Source organism: Drosophila novamexicana, unplaced genomic scaffold, assembly GCF_003285875.2.
Source record: "Drosophila novamexicana strain 15010-1031.04,08,12 unplaced genomic scaffold, DnovRS2.1 tig00002047-arrow-arrow-pilon, whole genome shotgun sequence".
Taxonomy (NCBI): domain Eukaryota; kingdom Metazoa; phylum Arthropoda; class Insecta; order Diptera; family Drosophilidae; genus Drosophila; species Drosophila novamexicana.
Window position 1 is genome coordinate 45,270 of NW_020824930.1, and position 6,776 is coordinate 52,045.

Below are 6,776 nucleotides of genomic sequence, written 5' to 3' on the forward strand. Positions count from 1 at the left end.
CTTTTATATTCTTGCGATAATTTATCTTCTTTCCTTAATATCGATAGCTATCGATTATGAAATAAGGTTTCTTAAGCCGAATTTAAAGACTAGAAGAGCTACAGACACAAAAATTGGTATGTAGGCTCACGTTTCGAGTACTTTATAATATAACTCTCCCCGCACGCCCTAAATACTTAAATATATATTATATTTTTTTAAAGATATTCTTTGCGCTCTGGTATACACACATTCTTATGCCATATATTCGCCCTGGAAATATCATAAAATTCATACTGTAAAGACCGGATCTGCTTAGGATAATTTGTCGAACGCTTGTTTCATTGTTGCTGGGTGCAAGGTATCTTCGCGTCGAAGACACCCAGCTCGTGCACTATTGCTTGCTATTTTTTTGTCTTTTCGTTGAGCCGCAATCAAAGCCGCAGCTGTTGCACCCACAACTGCTGCTGCCAACGGAAGACGTCCGTCTGCCGACTCCCGGCTCCCGAGCCCAAACTCTGGCAAGAGCTTGGCGCTGGGACAGGCAATCAGTGTCGGCAACATCTTGCTTGAGACGCCGGCATATGGTGCGATCGTGAATAGGCGCTTGTGTCTGGCACAGGTTTTGCCAAAAAAAAAAAAGAGGAGAAGAACAGATCAGAGTAGAGAGAGAGAGAGAGAGAGAGAGAGAGAGAGAGAGAGAGTTAGAGAGGTTAGGAGGAGGGCAATAAGAAAAGAACAGCTGAAGACGAGACGAGTCAACACTGTGGGAGCCGATTTGGATGCGACGTGTTAATCAGTTGTCTGCATGATGCGCCGATTCGGAGATCATGCATAATTGAATCGATATACAGACTAAACAACTGACAAAATGACGAACTGATATACTGACAAACGGAATGACTGACACACTGCGACGGCCAAAGATATTTACGAAAAGGCCAAAGAAAATGTTTATTTTAACTTTTTGTATGTGTGGAAAATTTATGGCACGACGCATCGCAGCGCAATTTAAACTACGCGTGTGAGTGCGAGGTGTGAGCGAGAAGTAAATAGGGTGTTCCAGCGGGGTGTGAGGGTGAGCTCCAGAGCAGCTGATGAGCGAGCCAGCAGCTGAAAGTCTGTGCGTGTATGTGCTACGGAGAAGGTGGAGGGGGAGGGGGTGGTGTCAGTTCTCTGCAGTTCTGTTCGATTCGGTTTAGTCGCGTATCCCTTGCATTGGTATCTCCAGTGATAAAGTGTCCGCCACGCTGCGCTCAATCCAATTTTCTCAGTGGAGTGCGTGTGTGTGTCTTTTTCTATTTTTTTTGGTAATTGTCGTGTAATTTATGGTCCACGCATGGGAATATCAATGTTTTCTGGTCTAAATTTACACATACATAGTTAGATAGTTGAGCAGAGAGAGAGAGAGAGAGAGAGAGAGAGAGAGAGAGAGGGAGAGAGAGATGCGTTAACTCGCAGCGTCAGTCTTTGAATGGGGCCTGTACGATTTTTTTCTTGTGTTACATTTAACGATATCACAATTGTTTATAAACAATGCACAATCGACAGCGGCGAACCAGTTGGTTCAACTATATTTGTGTCGGATAGGTCACGAGCTGAGCTCGCAATGGCGCACAAAATGTGTTTGAATAAAGCAATTTTTTCAGATTGGTAAATTCGGAAAACGATTTTCACATTTTAAATAACATTGTTAAAGCGAAAGAGGTCTACGTAGTTCTGGGTGGACGAGTTTTCCTTAGTCTGCCTCAACTTATTTTCTTAATGCTGCCTTAAATTTCCAAAAAAGGGTTTCGAAATGCCGACGTTAATATTCCGTATCTTGAGAGCCTTAAGATATTAAATTAGCTATTTTCTTTCCCACTTAATGAAGCTTCCCCACTCGTCGCTGTCGTCGCTGCGTTTCCTGTTTTTTAGTGGCTAGTTCCTTTCTCCCCCACCCTCCAATAGTCATGCCCTTTTCCTTGCAAGCATTTCGACAGATTTGCGTCATTTTCCAACAGTTCGCTTTCAAGTTTGTGAGTAGTTTTCCTCGTCAAAATCGTATAGCTTACACTTGAGAATTGTTTTGTGGAATTCCCAGTTTCAGAGAACTATGTAATTTTTACGTTATGCGACTAATTTAGTTGCAGAGCCCGGCAGGCCCCTGGCCAGAGTCCCCGAGATACTGGAGGTGGCATTGCTGTATTCTATGTTTAAAACGCGACACCCCAAAAGCAATTAGACATTCTTCTGGTTCTTGACGCCGCTCAACGCGCCGACTTTGTACCTCGAGTGCAGCTATTTTTAACTGCTTGTCCCCGCCCCGCATGCACTTGGAAGTGTGGCGAGCGGGGGATGCTCTTAACGAATTCAATTCCATCAAATCAAATGAAATTTAATGTAATCCCTTTTACACCCAACGCGTAGGCACTCGCAAAAGTTGCAACACTCGCCCACCACCTCGCCCAGGTCCCCGTTCAGTTGACAGTTTTGCTATTCATTAGACAGATACCCTGTGTTGGTGGTGCTGGTAGTGCTGGTGGTAGTTTGGGGCATTGCTTAGACCATGTCCATGGCAACAGCAGTCAATGTCAAAGCTATTTGCAAAACTCGTGCCGCAGTCGTTTTTGCTGTCGCCATCTCATCTCATCTCAACTCAACTCTCAGCCTCCTCTCCCAGCGCACTCGTATTGTTGTCAGCTAGCAGCGGATGCAACGTTGCTTAAAATATCAGCCATGTCGCTTTGGGGTGGCCAATGCGCCCAGTGCCGGTGTCTGGGCCTGGGCCTGCGCCTGGGCCTGGGCCGGGCTCTGCCCTCGTATTCCGGACAGCTGTATTTCATTCAGATGGCGGCGGTTGCCATTTGGCACGCTTCTTCCCCAGCAACAACAACAGCAATAACAGCAACGGCAAATGAGTTGTGCCAAATTCAAGGGCGTGCAGCCCATTTTATGGCACAAAAGCCAAGACGCCGCCAATCTAAACGAATTCCATCCAATCCCATGCAATGCTATTCCCCGTCTCCCAGTCGAAGCACTCGCACTATTTTTGAACGTCCGGCCGTATCTCGTTACGCTTCCATATACCCTATTATGCATGGGGTATGCTAATTGGAATATGGCTTAGACGATAGGCGTATTAAAGGAAGAAGAATGGGAATGGAAATCCTAGACATCAATAATCTTAATATATTCGATATTATTATATATAAGATTCAAGAGAAGGTACTACAATATTTTTCCCTACCAATTTTTATATTTTCTTGATTGTTGATTTGGTTTAAAGGAAAACTTTGAGGTAGACTCAGCTCAAAGCATCAATAGCTTGGGCTCATCTAAACAAATCTGACAGATGCAAATTTTGGGTAATGATAAAATGTAGCCCGGAACTTCTTAATGAAAATATCGATGGCTTGCAATATTTTCAAATGAACGGGCGGTTTTAAAATGAAAAATGAATTCTGTCAGACAGCCTTGGATATATATCTATATTCTGTACATTTCTATTTTTATTTCCATTCATTTCAAGTCTTTCCGAAGTATAGTTAGTAATTCTTCATAGTCTGAAGCCTACTTTGTCTCCAATTTTCCTATGAATTCAATTCGAATTTCAACAGCTAGTTTTATTTATTCTGACCCAGAGAATGCACAGTTTTGCTGGGTATTCGATAGTCAGCTAAGTTGATAGCTTGTGGCTTGGTAGGGGTTGATGGCTGCCATTTTATTATCTTCGGGCTGGAGGCCTCCTGAAAAAACCATCAGCAACGCTGTGAACGACGCGAGCGTCTCTTTTTATGTGTGTTTACTGTGAAATTTATTTTTAATTTAAACGACGCGCTGCCTGCAACTGGAGTGACTGTAGAGATATGAAAAAAATAACACGGGAAAACATTTAAACAGGATGCAGCAGCAGAGCAGCATCCCCCCATTCTTCGGCTGCATCCCCATTGGCGAGCAAGTCGAGTCAAGTCATGCAGCCGAGCTGAAATTGCTTAAAAATTGCCAGACAGTGCAAATATGTTTCGGGGGAGAAATGGCCCGGGGCCGCTTGCCGGGTTTCGGCTGGTTTCAGTTGCTGTTGCTGTCATTGCTGTTGTTGTTGTTGTTCTTCTTCTTGTTGCTGGATCTCCGTGTACTGTTGCCAGCCTCGAGTTGACAGTGGCTGCAACAAATAGTTTGCCCCAAAAAAGAAACAAAATACAAGAGTACAAAAAGCGAGAATCGCACAAAGATCAACTGCTGGCTGCCTACCAGCCCCCAACTGCACACCTCCGGTCCACCGCCCGCCAGCCGTTGCGGGACGTCATGGGGCCAGCTGTCAGTCTGGGCGCATTAAAATGCAAAAGCATTTCATTTGCCGCCTCGTAGACAAAATTCAAAATCAGCAAATTACGTGCCAGCGGAATGGCGGCCATGTAACTAACACTTGGCAAACTGCAACAGCAGCAGCAGCGGCAGTTGCCACCCCTGGGCGGAGGAAGCTTTCCTTTTCCAATGCCATGGCCATTGACAGTTTTGGTCTCGTTCTGTGTGCCTGTGCTGCCGCTGGAGCCGCTTAAGACGACATGTAATTATCGTTGGCAAAAAGGGAATTTGCGGAGCGAGTGTCACCAACGTTGCCGGCACTGAGCCAAACAGTGACTCCATCATTCACGGCCAGTCACAGTGACTGCTTTGATCTGGTAAGCTATAATAAGCAAGTCAGATTACTAAGTAGAGAGAAGCAGTTCAAAGAGAAAGACTCTGTTCTGTTGCATGAACTTTGAGCTCATTCGTAAATTATATTTGCTAAAGCAAATACCTAGTCTGAGAGAAGCTATGAGGGAAGTTAAGTAGAGCTGAGAGCCATCAGAGCCTTGTCAAGCAATAGAATTCTGTCTGTAAATATGGATGTAAGGTTGGATCCAATATTCCTTTAGGTTGGGCAATTAATGTCGAGAGAAGCGAATGCGAGATTTTGGAAAAAGAAAGGGATAATTTGAGCCAAACAGTGACTTAATCATTCACGGCCATTCACAGTGATTATGTTGATCAGGTAAGCTTTGAAAAGCTGCTTCTATATTAAGCTAAAGTATAAAGCAAAAGAAATGTCTGATTACTTAGCAGAGATAAGCGATAAGAGAAGCTATGAGAAAAGCGATTCAAAGAGCAAGACTCTGCTCAGCTGTTTAAGCTGAGCACTGCAGCGAGAAGCAACTAAAGAAGTTAAGCAGATCTAAGAGTTATCAGAGCTTTGCCAAGCAACATAAAATCTTAAGTTCCTTTAGATGAAGCAATCATTGTCGAGAGAGCAACTCTGATTACTTCGTCTTTATCTCTCATAGACAGCTAACAGGCACAAGGCGTAAGAAGCGATGTGAGAAGTTTTCAATCGCCTTAGCTAGTTAAATTGGCAAATACAACAAAAACAATTTGTATAACTTAGTTGAGTGCTTTTCGCTTCGTACTGGAATGGACTTTAAAACAAAGTCACTCGATTTTGTGCTCATCACTGTTCCTGCTGGTCGCAAAGGTGCCTCAAGCAGTGCTGCTCGAGGGAGTACGAGTACGTTTAGCAACACCCTCGCCGTCTGTACGCAGGGCTTACAGAAGTGCTGAATTCCTCGTGACTGGCAACAGCTGGCGATGGACACCGGCAACCATTGGCCCGGCAACCGCTTGCAAGCCCAATGCCAATCGCCAGTTAATGAAGTCGGCTCCACTCTTAGTGCTTCCCCCCTTTTGAGCGGTCCGCCAAACGAGGCGGGTGGATGGGTTGGCCCCTGGGCCAAGTATTGGCCTGTTCGCACACGTGTTGGTATTTTTCGCTCAAGCTAAAGTTTATTTAAATTTTACGCCAGCCTTTCAGTTTGTCGCCCCGTCTGTCGCCCAGTCTGTCCCGGTGTCCAACTGTCCCGCCATCCGATTACTTTCGCTGTCTAAATAATTTCGCAAAACGGTTTCGGGTTATTTGAGCTGCGCTTTGGGGCTGCCTCAAGGTGAATGGCAAGCGAGCGGACGGTAATTACTTAAAAAGCTGCCACCTGCCGCCCACTGTCGCCAACCCCTGCTGCCGCCTGCTTCAACTCGAAATCGGACTCGGACTCGAACTCGTGACTGGAGCAGTGACTGTTTACTCCTTGTGCGTGTGCCGGTTTATGGCACGTTTGGGAGCTGCTCGAGTCAGGGCGGGAGCTGGAGCTGTCACAGAGGGTGGTTGGATTGGGTTGGACTGGGTTGGCTCTGGTTGGGGTTTGGCTGCTCTGCACTTGAGCGGCTGCTGCCCATTTGAAAAAGTGAAATGTAAGTAATTAAAAATGCCAGCATTACGTCTCGTAACGAGTTACTCGATACTTGCAGCTGGTAACTCCACATGCCAGACAATAGTTTCTTTTTTTTTTCTGGTGCCTGCAAGATCTGAGCTGGGCTCACACTTGCTGATTAGGCTCAATATTGACCGGTAGCTGTTTCCATTAACGCATTCCCTTTGCCAGTCACTGTCAACAATTACGATGCGTAGGTTCGCACGCCCCTACCAAACCCAATCCAAGCCATATCATATACCATTCCCAGTCCCACTCTCAGTCTCAGTCTCAGTCTCAGTCTCAGTCTCTGACCTCGGTCTTACTTCCATGTCGATGGGAGCATTGTTTGTTGCCGGAAATTCCTCTCGCTTTGCACTACGGCTCTGGTTGCTCTGGCTGTGCCCATCTATATTACGTATATTATTTTTTGGCTGTTTGTTTTTTCAGACACGGCTGCAGAAGAGGCTGCAAAAACGCCGAAAAGGCACGTAGCTCATTGCCGGAACAGCAAACGGAGCCGTGGCCATGGCA